The following is a 17,392-nucleotide window of genomic DNA, read 5'->3' as shown; positions in this document are numbered from 1 at the left end:
GTACTGAATTAACACCAAATGAGGTATGGCCAATTTACCACCAGAATACCAGTGCTAAAATACCACCAAATCCAGAATTTGCCCCAAAGACAAAATCTCCAACATAAAATGGTGCATTGGCCCTGTGGGAACAGATGGTAGAGCAATTACTCGGCAGGGCAAGTGTGTCCCACACCGCCATACGTGCATTGAAGGGAGCTCATTTTGTAAGATTAGTGTAACTCTGGAAATTGAAGTCCATGATGTCTCAAATTGAAGCCACATTCCCAGAATTGGTGAAGTACTTGGAGGCAAAATTATATGCACATGGAATATGGTCGTCAGATAATGCCATAAAGTGGCATGACCGCCTGTGTGGGGAAGTTCAGAAAGAACCACTGGACATCATTTTTTAAAAGGGCAGCATAATTCAGGTCTGTCTTCTGAGATTATTTAATGCTGCTGACAAAAATTCTGAGAGAGACCGTTTGATACGGCTCTGTACCAAAACATGATTCATTTTAAATAGGTCTCTGCAAATGCAAGAAAATGATGCAAAACTAATTAGCAGACTAAAAATCGAATTAGATGGAGCTAATGAACAGGATAAAAAGTTAAAAGCAGAACTTGAGTTATGTCAAAAAGGCATGCAATCAAAATGCAGTGAATTTGACACCCTATTGTCTCAAAGAAGAAAACAATTTGACAGTGAGCAAGAGTTGAAACACCTAAAAGGGTTGGTAAGCCACATTAGACAAGACAAAGAAGAGGTTATCTTAGAGATGCAAGATTTACAAAGAGAGAATCTAGAGAAAGAAGGTGAGCTCCAAGCCATTGAGCAAGAAATAGCTAAAATGTTTCAGGAAAGAGACAAAAGGAACAAAGAATTTGATCAATGCCAAATGAAAATAAGTCAGATGCAGGATGTGATTGATAAAATGGGTGATGAGAATACTTATTTGGGTCAGGAGGCAGAATGGCTCCTTAAAAAGTGCAAAGATTTGGAGCAGCAGATATGCAATTTCAGGTCTCAGAAAAGCGACAAGGCACCCCATTCAATGGGATTGAGGTTTACTCCATTTCTACAAGGAGAAATAATGTCCTGTTGGCTGTACCAGTGTCTGGGCCTGGTTGCAACGCCTTTGGGGGATTTGATTCACCGATTGGGGGTTGCCACCAATCCCACACACCTGAGAAAAGGGTTGAACAACAGAATAATACAACTCCAAACGGCATCAAGTAGCCCTGTCAAGAGAATGAAATCAATCAAGGCCCTAATTAAACCGTTCAAGAAAGGAGGGGACTGATGTATAGAAGATCATCTAGAAGCAGTGCATGATATATTTAAAGCCTTAGATACACCCAATGAACAATACAGACAATATTTTCATTTAACTCTTGATGCTGCCACAGCAAGTATTATCAGAGGTTTGAATGAACAGGAAAACATGTCCTGGGCAGAATTTGAAAAGGAAGTTAGGCACCATTTTTCTCCATTTCAGTCATTGCAGGATGCAAAGAAAGCTGCATACACAATGACAGCTGAGCCAAATCTGTCACCTCAACAATTTCTCCAAGAGTTGAAGAGAGCTTTCTCTCACTTTGATGTATCTTTTAGTCCTAACTCGATTGAGTTTAAGACTGCTTATTTCTATGACATGCAAAAAAATATTATATCGCAATTGATTCGCGAGTTTGATCGCGAGAAACCCCTTGAATGGATTGTAGACCAAGGTACTAAACTATATGAGGTGCTCTATTGCCAGAATGGAAAGGAAGACAATGTAAAAGAAACAAGATCAAAATCTAAAGACTCCTCAGCAACAGTAATGGAGATAAAGTCTGCCAAAATGTCGCTTGAATCAGCCCAGACTCCCACCAGAAACAATGTGGCATTCGATCAGAGGGGTGCCCCCAAAGGCTGCCACCCCAGGCGCCGATGTTTCAATCACACAATCCAAGCAATCGAGAGAGTTACATAAGTCCTAGGTACATGGGAGACAGACGCCGGGTGGGATACCGGCCCGATATGTCAGGCGGAAATAACACTCAGAGACAAAGTCAGGATCAAAGAAATAATAGTCCCTACTGGACATTGGGCACACAGCAGATTTGACCCCAAAACTATGGTATATGGCAACCAAGACAGACCACGATTTGTGGATAGGTTCATGGAAACCAGCATAGGGGACAGTACTCACAAAATGAAAGACAAAATGTGGACTATGCCCCACATCGCTATAATCAATCACCTCCACCAATGGATCACAATGAAAGAATGAATTTGCCACGTTCCCCACCCTCCATGAATCAAGAGTTCAGAAACAATCCAAATAGAAATCAGTCTCCTGAGAGATACCAGAAGAGATTTACCCAGGGTTTAAATAACAACCAATACCATTCTTGGCCACAAAGAGAAGATTCTAGAGAAATTGATACATTTCAATGTCTTGAGGCCCAAGTAAAAATGTGGTCTGAACTGTTAGGGAAGCTCTGTGCAGTTCAAAAACAGTCATCAAATGAAGGGGCGGCATGTTGCAGAAGCGATCTGGTGTCCCCTGATAATAAGTGGCCAAATGCTAATGGCACCTGCAATGATAAAAATACAGAACCCCATAGACCAATTTTGTGTAATGGTAATGAATTGATTACTGACTTAAACATGAAGATGACAGCAAATGAGAATGAGGCAGGGATTGCAACCACACCTAAAAAGGAGGTTTGGTTTAACCTAGCGTTGAATCAGACTATGGAAGTCTGTGCAAATAGAAAAGAGAAAGGAGAAAATAAACATGAAGTTCCAAAGAGCAAAGAGACAGATTAAAAAAAGACATCATATGCACTGATAAAATAACTGATGGAGGAGTAAGTGTGACGGCTAAAGTATCCTCCCTAGATGATTAAAATGCCTATAAAATGCAAACAGGACAAATAAGTACTAAAAAGGGGACTAGAGCCCAGTCACCTGAAGAGTTTTTGAGCCATATATATTTGAAGAAATCAAAAAGATTGATACTGTGTCAGACACCAATAGGGGCTCAGAATTAGAAAGTGACAATTTACCATGTGATGTTTATGAGCATGTTCAGTTGAAGAACTGCAGTGTAAACGCTGATGGTCCCCGGGTAGAGGGGCAAACAGTGGCTACACTCCAGATGACTTCTGAACATGACAAGACAAACCAAGATTCCCGAGATGAAATGGGAAAAAAGGGGGGAAAAACATAATTTCATTTGCTGCTGTGCCTGGCATAAAGTGAGAAGGGCCTGAGAAAAGTGAGTCCTGAAATCAGCAGAAATTCACACTTTTTGTGCGTATTAGAAGAAGTTGAGGACAGGTATTATGCTCCTATTACTGTGGAAGAAAAGTGTAATACATTTGCAATGATTGGCAGAGATGCACAGGCCATGATTATTTCCAAAGAATTGGTAAAACGTATCAATGAAGGAGGATCCCCACAAAATCAAATCAAAATAAGACAAGACAAAATGAAGGTCCAGTATATAATTTTAACGGTGAAGAGGTACCTATCGAAGGTGTCACTGAGGTTGACGTGAAGATAGGAAAACACAGAATGAGACGGGACATATTGATCACATCTATTAGTGAAATTCCATTCCTGATGGGAACAGAGTGCCTGAAAATGTTACCACCCCTCATTGATGGAGTGAATGGAGTCATGTGGTCTCTGACAAAGAAACCATTAAGGCCTAAGAAAATAAAGTCACAAAACAGCAGTGTAAATGAATGCCATACTGTTGTCAAATCAAATGCTGTAGTGGAGGTATATCTTGAAAATGGCTGTGTACCTAGTGTCAACGTCATCCTGATGTGTCAGGGTGAAAAGCAAAGTGAAAAGGAAAAACAATCCCTGCAGATTTATTTGAATGGCAAACTGAAATAGATTAAAATATATGGCGTTTTTACCTAAATGAAGAGATGTGCAAGCAAAATATCATATCTGTAGTAGCCACAGAAAAAACATATCACAACCCTTTCTGAAATACACATGGAAGATGAGCAGCCATGGATTCATGTTGGTATAAATGGCCATTCTGAAAGATAAAAGCCATTTTAACACTTGAACAAGAAAGGAGTTTTATTAGTGAGAAGATACTTCAAAAAATAATGGAATGGGAGGAGATCACAAAATTCAGAATTAAAAACCAACACATCGCTGGATTGGACAATCCAGATTTTGAAAATAGAATTGCAGGAAGGTGTATGTTAAAAATCACTGTTGGACAAAAAACATATATCACAATGTGTGGATAGTTAGTGGAACACGAAGGGATTTTTATTTGGTAAATGACATTACGCACAGAATGTGTATGGTGTTAGATTTCCTTAACCAAAAAGTATGGTCCCAGCTAGGCAGAATTTGAAGACAAAAGAAAGTCATATCATTGAGTACAGCTGGTGCCATATGCAATTGAGCTACAGGTGAAGAAGGATATTACCATTCCTGCGTTCACTAGACAAGTTGCTATAACATTAAAGTGCAAAAGTGGACAACAGATGAAGGATTCTGATGCCTTTGTATGCATAAGTGAATCCATGAAGCAGAAAGGGCTGGACTGTGAATGTACACCATTGGTAGAGATTGGGGATGGACCCATCAAGATCATGGTGGATAACAAAGGGTGTCAAGACATTTATTTAGAGGAGAATTCTACATTAGGAATGGCAATACAAAAATCACATTATACTGCAGATTTCAACAATATGGTGATTGGGAATATCCCAAAGAGGTATGTAGATGCAGGAGGTGTGTTGCCAGAGTCTCTGGACTCTCAACCCAAAGGGATGTTCAAAGTTCAGTCTGTGTATCCTTATGATTTCAATGAGACTGTATGCTGCCATCAAGAGAATTGTATATTATTTGATTCAGGTGAGAATGAAACAGAAAGTCAGCCTATTGAAGTGGAGGCTGATATTCCAAAATATTTAAAAGTGGCAACTCTGCAAAGAGATACAGCCACACAATTAGAAGAAAGCACAGAGGTTGCTCCATCGGAGGATTTCCCAGAATTTTCAAAAATGGTAAAGGAGCAGATTCTGTTACCAGATGCCTGTGATAGTGAAGAGGACAAGAATGAATAGAGGAAAATATTTATGGAATTTAAGGAGGTGTTTGCCAAGGATGCATATGATGTGTGGCCTTACTGAGCTACATGTTGCCACATTACCAGAGGGATGTGGTGGAAATCCAGTAGTTGGCATGCTTGGAGCCACAAGCAGAGATAATTAAGAATTTAGAATCCAGAGGAATTATCAGACCCATTTATAGCCCCTCCAACACTCCCATTTTGGGTGTATTAAAGCCAAATGGTCAATGGTGTCTGTGTGCAAACCTGAAGGAGCTAAATAAAAGGGTGCCAGTGTCTAGATGGCCACTTCCATTTATTGCATTTATTGATAAAGGCCTTTCTCGGGTGCATGGGTCAAAGATGTTTACCACGTTAGATCTTACATCTGGGTACTGGTGTGTGCCATTGGCAGAAGACATTCATAATTTGTTTGCATTTTCATTTGATAAAACGCAATACGCTTGGTCCAGTACACCATTTGGGTATGTCAATAGTGGGAGTGAGTTTGGCATATTTTTGAGAAAAGCGCTGCCAGATGCGGCGGAAAGAGGGACTATAGTTTATCTGGATGATGTCCTCATTAAAAATGAGAGCCTAAAAAGTCATTTTGGTGAGATTAGACATGTGCTTGACCAATTACAGAAAGTGGAGCTAAGGTATCTCTGCAGAAAGCCCAATGGTGCAAAAAGAGAGTGAATTTCTTAGAAAACAAAAAATGGTGCCTCAGAATCCCGCCGAGACACAAATAGGTGCAGTGTTAATACAGTAAAGACTGCAAAAGTATTTGTTTTATCAATAAATGTTATTATATGTCAAACACATAAATAATAAACATATGTTGTTGTAATTCACAAATAGAATAATTCATAAGACTCTGTATAAACATTTGCAAAGAAAAAACATTCACATAAGAATATCATTTAATTTATCCTAATTCCAATAGTCCACACTATTCAAAATCACAGTACTATGCAAAACAAAACAAAGTGTAACACAATTGTAATTATAAGTCAATTCTCAGTGTTAATAAAGCTTCTTATAACTGTCACGATATCTGGATCAGGAGTCTTGTTAAAGATGCTTATTTAAACATGCTCCACTAGTCTTATTACTATGCGTTTCGGGCTAGGTGCCCTTCTTCAGGTATTAGATATTGTTTCTTCCTATGAATTTAATAAAAAATAAATAAAATGTCAGTATGTTTTAGTACTCACTGTACTTGTAAAGGTAAATAACATTTAAAGAAATGTAAGTCTAACTAGACTTCCATACACTAACCTGTGTCTTCTACACTCGTCAACCAGATATGTACCCTGTTGTCTGTTGGGTACTATTATCCCCCCTAAAAACAAATCAAAGTTATAGAATTCAATTCCAGAGATTGACCTCAGGGCTTCATACTTGACATCAGTGAATTATCTGTACCCCATAGAAGATCTGAGACGGGACATTACGCAAAAAAGCGCGGTGTCCCGCACAGTAAACAGATCTTCCCTGATACAGGAATTCAATAAAGTTATTCATCATTCATCACTTTTAACCCTGGGGGGGGAGACTGTAAGGCTTGGACAGCCCGTTACCAGCACCTTCTCCAATATGTAGATAATCCTGCTAATTCAGAAAGGGATCCCATTTGAATTCCATGCAGGTATGTTTTTGTGCAATTTTTTGAATGATTAATTCAGACTGACATGACCCAGAAAGGTGACAACTCTATACATGTCTCTTTCACAGCTGGAGTTTCTTTAAACTCACAGAATTACCTGGCCAACTCAACACATCCTTCTGAGGGCTCTACAAACAGCCAGAGGTGAGCCCCAGGTTAAAAGTGATGAATGATGAATAACTTTATTGAATTCCTGTATCTCAGATCTTCTATGGGGTACAGATAATTCACTGATGTCAAGTATGAAGCCCTGAGGTCAATCTCTGGAATTGAATTCTATAACTTTGATTTGTTTTTAGGGGGGATAATAGTACCCAACAGACAACAGCGTACATATCTGGTTGACGAGTGTAGAAGACACAGGTTATGGAAGTCTAGTTAGACTTACATTTCTTTAAATGTTATTTGCCTTTACAAGTACAGTGAGTACTAAAACATTCTGACATATTTTATTTATTTTTTATTAAATTCATAGGAAGAAACGATATCTAATACCTGAAGAAGGGCACCTAGCCCGAAACGCGTAGTAATAAGACTAGTGGAGCATGTTTAAATAAGCATCTTTAACAAGACTCCTTGTCCAGATATCGTGACAGTTATAAGAAGCTTAATTAACACTGAGAATTGACTGATAATTACAATTGTGTTACACTTTGTTTTGTTTTGCATACTACTGTGATTTTGAATAGTGTGGACTATTGGAATTAGGATAAATTGAATTATATTCTTATGTGAATGTTTATTCTTTGCAAATGTGTATACAGAGTCTCATGAATTATTCGATTTGTGAATTACAAGAACATATGTTTCTTAATTATGTGTTTGACATATAATAACATTTATTGATAAAACAAATACTTTTGCAGTCTTTACTGCATTAGCAGTGCACCTATTTGTGTCTCGGCGGGTTTCTGAGGCACCATTTTTTGTTTTCCAATATTTGTCAGATCTGGTAGCACAGATCTAATAGGTTAGCACCTAGAATTGTTTGGTTACTTACTTAATCTGTCTAACATAACCATCCTTGAATTGTGATATACGAGTGCACCTCTACAACCATTCTATGCCAGTGAATTTCTTAGGCCATGAAGTAACAGAACGTGGGTTAAATCCACAAAGGAAAAAGGTGGAACCGATACAGAAATTGAAAAATCCTAAAAATATGAAAGATTTAAAAAGTCTATTAGGGGTGACAGGATATAACAGGAAATGTATTGAAAATTAGCCTGAAATCACTCAACCCTTGACTAAATTGGTGAAGCAGAATGGGCCCTGGAAATGGCAAAAAGAGCAGTCTGAGGCAGTTGCTAAATGAAAGGAATGTCTCATGAAGGCGCCATGCTTGGCCCATAAAGAATAAATATTTCTTTGTAGAAATAGGATTCACTCAGCAGTGTATGTCAGCGGTGTTATCTCAAAAACATGATTTGAATCATAAAACTATCGCCTATGCAAGCAAGGCATTTTCTCAGGTTGAAACTAAATTCAGTGAATGTGAAATGGCCCTTCTGACCACTGTGTGGGCATTACAACATTTCTGTCCCATTATTCAAGGAGAAAAGGTCATTATTGAGACAAATCATCAACCGTTGCAATTCTTACAGAGTAAAAGAATTAGATCAGGCAACCTAGCACAGTCCAGGATTACTTCCTGGATGTTGGCGTTGCAGGATTCCCTGTAGAAGTAAGATATGGACAGAACAAAAAGAACCCTATTGCTCAAGGGATAGCAGATCTGCATGACTGTGCAACTGAGTGTGTATCCGATGAGATAGAAGTGGAGCCCAGTTTGCAGGAGTTTGAGCAATCACCACACAATGTTTTTAATGAAAATACATACAAGGACTTGCCAATTGTGTATGTAAATGGGTGCATTTATCATATTGAAAACGATAGCAATAAACAGCTGGTGTCAGGGATAGGAAATGTCTGGAGAAAGTGTGAAGGCATTCCTGACATGGGGATGAGAATTGGCACCAGGAGTAGCCAAGTAGCAGAGTTAGCTGCCATTTATAAAGCAATTAATCCGGCAGTCGATAACTAGTTCAAGGAAATTGTTTTGGTAACTGATTCTGATTATGTATGAAATAGCTTTGTAGAATATTTGCAAGGCTGGAAAGCAAGAGGCATGCTCACATATAACAAAAAGCCCTTAAAACATGGGAGAATTATTCAAGCTATAGACAAGTTGGTGTCAGAGAATGATTTAACAATATACTGGAGGAAAATCCGTGGACATTTAAAGACACCGGGAGAGGATAAGGAGGGAAATGATAAAGCAGATCAATTGGCCAAAATTGGGGCTGTTATGGGGAAATTATTGCCCATTGAACAGCTAATTGGTCAAATACAGGTGGATGCTCTCCAAATCTCCAAAAGAAGTTGAACAACGTGTAGTGCAATGGAGTTATGATACGCCAGATCAGGATCTGGTTAAGGCACAAAAAAGAGGACCCAATATTGGGGGTTTATTATAATCATTTGATAGACCCCGAACAGAATCCCTTAACTGAAAATGATTGTACAGGAAAAGAAGAGCTTAGAGTGTTGTTAAAGAACAAGAAGAGAATTAGACTACAGGATGGTCTGATGATTAGGGAATCTGTAACAGGGCAGATACAGTGGGTAGTTCCTCTTTCATTCAGAGGACAAATATTACACCATGCGCATGTTGCAATAACTGCAGGACACAGGGGTTCCCAAAAAATGTTGGAAATACTGAAGGATTATGCTTACTGGCCACGCATGTCCACGATGTGCAATTATACACTAGGGGATGTCTGGTATGTGCACAATTTAAACCTGCTTCACCATTGCATAGGGCTTCATTAATGAAAAGAGGTTTAACTCTTCCATGGTCAGATTTGCAAACTGACTATGTTGGGCCTGTAAAGGGATCAGCCAGGGGAAATAGATATTTATAGACAGTGGTATGTTTAATGTCAAAATGGTTGGAGTGCATTCCTGCGCCAGATTGTAGTGCACAAACAGCAGCCACATTGTTGGTAATTCATATATTTTCAAGATTCGTGTTACCCCAAAGGATACAATCAGATAGAGAAATTCATTTCACAAGCACTTTGATGAGCAAGGTGTGGCAGATATTGGGGCAGAAAGGAAATTGCACATCTCCTACCGGCCCGCCTCTTCTGGAAATGTTGAACGAAGCAATAGGTGTATTGTGGAGATACTAAAGAAGTTTGTAGCAGAGGCAGGTTTTAGTTGGGATCTATGGCTACCTTTAGTGTTAATGGCCATTAGATCGACTCCTGCTAAAGCAACAGGTATCAGTCCTCATGAAGTATTGACAGGAAGAAAAATGGGGCTGCCACAACATTTATTGTACGGGACACATGAACAAACACTTGGGAGTACACCCACAGTTCACGAATATATGGAAGAATTAAGGAAGCACTTACAACATGCATTTGTACAGCGGAATCTGGAAAGAGCTGCTGAAAGTGCAAAGACCTATTATGATTAAAAAAAAAGACATCTGGGAAAGAGTACAAAATAGGTGATTAGGTGTATAAATATAATTTTTTGAAAGTGTAGACATAAAAATTCAAAATTCCTCACAGAATGGCATGGCAAGAGCCATTTTTGATTGTAGATAAAATATCGCCTGTGGTGTATAAAATATTGAGGACAGAGGGGAAGATCATGACAGAACAATGTGTCAATGTTAACCAAATTAAGCCCTGCCACCCAAAACATGAGATCAAGAGACTTGAGTGGGAGGAGACCAGCTAAAGGTACTGATTGCAATTAAAATAAAGCTGACAGTAGAGAATAATGATAAATACATTTATTATTGGTGGATGCATTGAAGAAATGTTGACTGTTTCATAATGTATAAGGACAAGTACAAGATGGAGTATATTTCACTCTATGAATGATCAGAAGTATGGTTTGGTGAGTCAATAAAACAATCAGAAAAGCCATATACTATTCTAGTACAGTGTGGTAAGATTTCTCTGCATGGGAATTATTGTAATGTATAATTAGGCAAGGTATAAAATATTGTTTGTTTCTCTATGATATATGTTTAATTGCAGGTGTCCAAAGGTGGCAAGTTCTGGAAGATACGATAATTGGGATGATTTTTTTTTTTACCAAGTAGAGAAGAAGGGATAGACAATTGTTCTATCCTATGTACTTAACCTATTTCTTTTCTATTGAATTTACATCCAATTAACATGTTATCCTGGCAGGGCCAGTTCACGGTTCCTGGAGATGGAACAGAGGCCACTGGATCGGAGGCCACTGGATTGCAATCCACAGGAAGAAGCCCAAGAAAGCCCCTGGACCGAAGTATGGAGGTGAAGATAAACAGCCTGTGATGCCAAAAGGGATGACTTCTGTGAAGAAAAGTCCATGAGTGCCAGGCCGGAGAGATTCCGGTGGATAGGATGCTGTTATGAAAGTAGGGTGATCAGGACATCTCATAGGTGCGGTCCTGAGGATTGTGAATGCCAGCAATGGAACAGGGTTCAGTTGATTTTAATTCAACAGTGTTGCTGCTGGGGCATAATATTGTGCTGTGCTTTACCAATGGACACTTGAACTGGAGACGGTGGAACTTGTTTATTTTAATCTTAATTAATTTTCTTATTTTATTTCATTGTTTTATTCAATTATTTTATTTTATTATTTTACTTGGTGCACACTGTTAAGAAATGTTCACTCCATAAAATACATGAACAGGGACTATAATTTAGGCATTTTGTTGGATCCTGATGGGCACTGAGTGAAAATGCTGCTTAACTTTTTTGAAATTGTGCCCTGAATCTCAGTTTGCGGACCTTGCCACCAGGCCCCGCCCACACCAGAAGTACGGGACTCAAAAGTGAACGCCGGCACACTCTAGGTGCATTTTGTTGGATCCTGATGCGGCGCTGAGTGAAAACGCTGCTTTACTTTTTTGAAATTGCGCTCTGAATCTCTGTTTGCGGACCTTGCCGCTAGGCCCCGCCCACACCAGAAGTGCAGGACTCAAAAACGAATCTCCGGCACCCTTGCAGCTTTAAGCCTGCTGTGGTGACAAGGCGCTGCATTAACACTGACTCACTGTTTGTCTGCTGTTTGTCTCTGGGCTGGGGCTCAAGCTATACACTCCTTCGACGTAAACGGTCCTGAACAGCTTCTAGCCTCACACTCGGAGCAGTAAAGAGAAACATTTTCAAACGTATTACTGTGATTACTCACTACAGGACGGGAGACTGCGGAGGGTGTATTCCTTCTTTGATCCCATCCGGACGTTATTGTACTTGTGAGCTGTAAAGTGCACTGAGTGGGTGTCTACATAAGATAGGCGGCGCCTGCATATCAGTATTTATTTTACGCCTCTGACACAGACCGCTGTGTTTACACGGGATTAAAGCATAGCGTTGCCGACCAAAAGCAAAATGACCAAAACAAAACCAGCGAAATTCAGGTATAATTTGCGCAAAGGCAGTCTAGAAAAAACGGTGAAATCACCCCCCAAAGTCGCAAAGAACGGCATGGTGAAAGGTGTGGGAGACGTACCGGACAAAGGAACTATCCCGGCCATGTTTGGGAAAAACACCCCTAAAGTGACTCCCCTTGTGGATAAAACAGCATCTGAAGATGGGTAGCTCTCACCCCCACGTAATAACAGCAGAGCCCTGGATTCTACTAACTTTAATGACATCGATAATAATTCACTATTGGATTTATGCCTATCCATTCAAAAATCAATGGCAACACTCAATAGGCCTCCTACGCCAACAAAAAAAAGCCCAATAGTGGTAGAAGCACAGGTTTTGAATGCCACAGATAATGACCATCAGAGGGCCAGAGGGACTCAAAGCCCCAAACAAACGGACAACTCGACCTCAAACCTGTCAGGCATTCACCCTATTCACCCTACCCCTATCTTACCAGTAGTTAATACTACGGGGCGACTATCGGCCTCCCCAAATCTCTTCATTGACCCAGAAGAGTTGGAGCACTCTGATAGGGGGGGGGGTGGGGCCACTGAGGGCCTAAACAGCACAGCCATAGTTGAACTGCAGGCATCTATGGCTTCTGTTCAATTTGCGTTAAAGATTCTATTAAAACTGTGCGGGAGGATCCACACAAACGCCATTATCCAGTTAGGGTTACCTAACCCGAATGGGGATATGGAGCAGGCGCCGCGAACATCCTCTGTCCCAAAGGGGTACCTGGAACCCGAGGCCCCATTGGAAAAGGGTAATTTGGAGGAGCCTGATGAGGTCAGAGAGAAAGCTCCTCTGACCAAAAAGCAACGCCGGCAACAGAAAAGGGATGCCGCTAAAAATGTGGTGGTTGAAATTGATTCACCCCTACCAGCCACAAATGCGCCTGCCGCTCGATCCAAAAAAGCAAAAAAAAGGGGCCGGAAAGCAAAGAAGCGTACGAAAAAAGGGTCTGGGACTCTGACAAGCTGGATAATTCCAGACACAACACAGGATGCTATGAGTACGGTCCTGGAAGACGTGGAATCAGAGCTTTAGGCCAGTATAATTGGTGAATCCACAAAATGTTCAACACCGTGTATGAACGGGAGAGCTGAGGAAGAGGAACATCGAGAACCCCTAGTGGCAATAGATGACCCCAATGCAAGTAAAATCTGCATTATTAAAAATCTTAACCAAAAGAAAAGGGACAAGTGGCTGACAAGAACTGAGGTCCTGACCAAACTGCATCTGATTCCACAGTTGCGTGTCATACACTCTGAAGACTTCTCCTTTGTGGAACCACTCACGGTGTGTAACCCTAATGTCACAGCCCTACATTGTTGTGTTCTGGCATCGGTCCAACTGATCCGGACTCATAAGGAATGTCTCATGCAGGTGGGTATGGAGGTTATAGCCAGCAAGGAGAAGGAAGATTTCTCCCTCCCCAGTGAGGAGCATGTGGCATCCAAGAGCAAGGGCGGCAGACCAACCTTACCATCGGCAAAGAAGGTTCAGCTGGCAGACATTCAGAACACGCTGAATTGGCTGGCAGATTCGTTGACTATGGTATTGCAACAGCCATGAGATTATTCTTTATTGAGTTGGAACACTCATGGCCACCAACATTTCCTCACGGATAAGGGCTCCCTCACCCTTATTAACAACTACCCCATTGTCTTGCTGCAAGAAACTCGGCTGCTGTCCCCTACCGCTATAGACGGTTATTCTACACATCATACCTTGGCCCAGAAAGGAGCGTGTGGATGCCCTTATGGGGGTTTATTAATTGGGGTTACGAATAAGATTCAAAGTAAAATGATCCCATTGGGAAAAAACAACTTTATATGTGCAGTGGTAGTGTCCCTCAGGATAAAAACTTTATGGGAAGAATTGTTGATAATAAACATATATAACCTCCCTGGTGCAAAACACAGAGACTATATTCAAGAATCCCTGCATGATCTCCTGGGTAAATGGAAACTAAGTAATGGGGGTGGCACTGGTAATAACCTGCACTTAAATCATAATAGCCTCTGGAAACATACATCTACCGATAGTGAGTGGGATTGTTGGAGGGGCTTCTTTGAATGTTGGGATCTTGAAATAATTAATGGACAAACGGGAACTGACAGGCCTAGCAAGCATACTTGGAGTAATGGGAGGACTGGGAGTACCCTTGATTATATTTTTACTAGTTCAGAGGTTGCATCCATTGTCTTAGATATGGTGGTTAAGGAAAGTGAATGGAGCGATCATGATCCCATGATTATGAGTTTGGGGTGTTCTGCCCCATTGGAGGATGGTGCAAACTTGTGTGATCTGATAGCTAACCACTCATTAAACCCCATCTCATGGTCAGAGAAGAATGTACTTAAGGCCTCTAAGGCAACCGGGGAATGGGGGACAAAACAGATCAAGCAGTTTAATCAAATGTCACCTGAGCAAATCGAGAATTGGATAAGTGATTTCTCTGGTATACATGGTTCTTGCAAAGCACGGTTGATGGTGGCGAAGGTACCGAAAAAGGTCACCTACGACCGCGTTATTAGAGATAGGAAGCGTAAGCTCAGAGGTGATATTCGATCTGTCAGAAAGGGCCTACACCCTAGAGACATCATAGCCATTAAAATGCGGAAATTGAAATCTAACTACCAAATATGGCTAAACATACACAAAAGCCAAAGGAAACTGGAGAGCTGGCATCATACGGTCAGAACTTTATGTAGTAAAAATACCCGAAAAATCTGGTCAGTCTTGGGGGAGGCCAAAGGGAAAAAGACCACCTATATGGTAAACCCTATAGGTAGTGCCGAATGGACTGCCTATCTGGAAAACCGGAATGGTGGGATAAGCAATAAGATCCACAGTCCCATCTTTACAAAACCCCTCCTTCCCCCTTCTGGGGTTTCTATTGAGGAGCTACAAGGGAGAATTGAAGAATTGAATTCCTCACGTGCCCCTGGGCCAAATGGCCTTTCCAATGTGGTGTTGAGAAAAAAAAAAAACCTTTCTGGGCTGGCCTCCTCAAAATCCTATTTGGGAAAATATTGACTGAGGGGCGAATTCCTACATCATGGCAGGCTGCCATCTTGATATAAGTTTTCAAAAAAGGCAACAGATCCGAACCTGAGAATTATCAGTTGCTCTCTATGCTGGATTGCACCGTTAAATTGTTTGCTGCCCTCATACTCAAACGGCTGCAGAAATGGGCTGAAGGTGCGGGTGTATTAGATAAATTTCAAAGTGGCTTTAGAACTGGATATTCCACCTCTCATAATTTGTTTGTTATGAATGCATTGAGGACTAAAGCCCTGGTTCATGCTAATCCCCCGTTATATGCACTCTATGTTGATTGCAGGGCGGCCTTTGACTTGGTAAATCATACCCTTCTGTGGAACAAACTGAGGAAATTGGACTGCCCTGAATCCCTGCTATACTACCTTGAACTCTTACATACGAATAATACTACACAAGTGTGGCTTGACAATCAAGGTGCTGTGACTAAACCCATCTCGCAGTTGAGAGGGGTAAAGCAGGGGTGCGTGACGGCCCCTACTCTCTACAACCTGTTTGTATCTGACACCCCTGAATGTTTGCAGGGGATAAAAAACTGTCCTCCAAATATAGGCTCCTGCCACTGCCCTATGCTGGCATACGCGGATGACTTAGTGATCCTAGATCACACTTTCAGTGGGATCGTAAGATCCGCGGGGCAGTTATGGCACTATGGTGAGGCCAACGAACTTGTCATCAACCACAGCAAAACAAACCTCCTATTATATTCGGCTGGAAGAGTGGCTAGGCCTTGCATGATGGTGGGACTAATTGAAATTAAATACACTTTCATGTTCAAATATCTAGGTGTAGAATTCGACCATAAAGGAAACTTCCAAATGCATCCAGGTGCGCAGAACCAAAGCTGCCCAATTTACAGCATTGATATATAAGTGCATGAGCGAACAGAGTGGTTTTTCAATTTGGGCAGCACGCCAACTATACATCCAATGCCTGGTTCCCATGGTTACGTATGGTCTCGACCCTCTGATTAACATGAATTTAGGATGTTTACAACTTGTGGAGGGTAAGTTCTGGAGGAAAATCCTAGGCCTCCCCCAATGTATCCCTATGGCCATGATTAGGCTGGAACTAGGAATCACCTCTCTCAGGGCCATAGTTCTGGGAAAGCGGTGGAATTTTATATTCAGCTTAATAACAATCCTACAAACAGGCTTCTCATGACCATAAAAGAGGATTCAGTGGCTGGCAAACAGAAAACGCTGGAAACTCAGATGAATGCCTTGCTTGAAGAAATCAGCTGGTCCCCCGAATGGGGCAGGGAAAATGAGCGTCTGTTTACCAGCATGCGCAGACGCCTACATTTGTGGGACTGGCAGAGTAACTTTACCCATCTTGAAAGTTTGAAAAGCTACAACTTTATTACCCATGTTCTTTATACCTTTATGAAGGCACAGCCTTACTTAAATCTGTGCCCGTCGGACCAACTGAGGCGTTTTATTCTACTCGTAGGCTTCAATCATCTGCCTGTGCTGGCGGCTAGAGGTCCGGGATTGGGTTTAGTTGTAGCAGAAAGGTATTGTAGATGTGAACTATCCACTGAATCTGAAACTGCTTGTCATGTCCTAACGTTATGCCCCAGGATGAGAATAAAGTGTATTAAATACCTAGGTGAGTTTGTCCATAACCCAGAGTTCATAGAGCAGGCAGACTTCTGGAATCAGTGTGTTAATACTCTAAACTCCAAACTGCATTTAGCACTTTTCCAGGTGTGGCGTGAGGCCTCTACTCGCATGAAAATAAGTACTAGGGTGGCCCCCTGTGCTCAGAGGCTCCTTCGTCTTTAGTCAGTGGTTGTTTAAATCCATAGAATGTGAATATGTAAATTTGAATTATGCTTGTGTGTTTTCTTGCTGAAACGTATTCCTATCTACTTGTTTTAATTTACAAACTGATTTGATTTGATGTGCATATTATGTATATCATGGTTTTTTGTACATCTTTTATATCTTTTGTATTTTTACAATTTATTGGTTAAAATATGTGTAAAGTTTTATACGTTTGTACAAAACTGTATCACATTAATAAATATATATATTATAACAATGTTATGGAGTTTGGACAATTCATAGACACATGGACTATTAGACATGTGCTTCAGTCTGAGGTGTGCACGTATGTTTTTCCATCACACATGC

Source organism: Ambystoma mexicanum, chromosome 12 (genome assembly GCF_040938575.1).
Source record: "Ambystoma mexicanum isolate Mex_15411 chromosome 12, UKY_AmexF1_1, whole genome shotgun sequence".
In the NCBI taxonomy this organism is placed as follows: domain Eukaryota; kingdom Metazoa; phylum Chordata; class Amphibia; order Caudata; family Ambystomatidae; genus Ambystoma; species Ambystoma mexicanum.
This window is presented reverse-complemented; position numbering follows the sequence as displayed.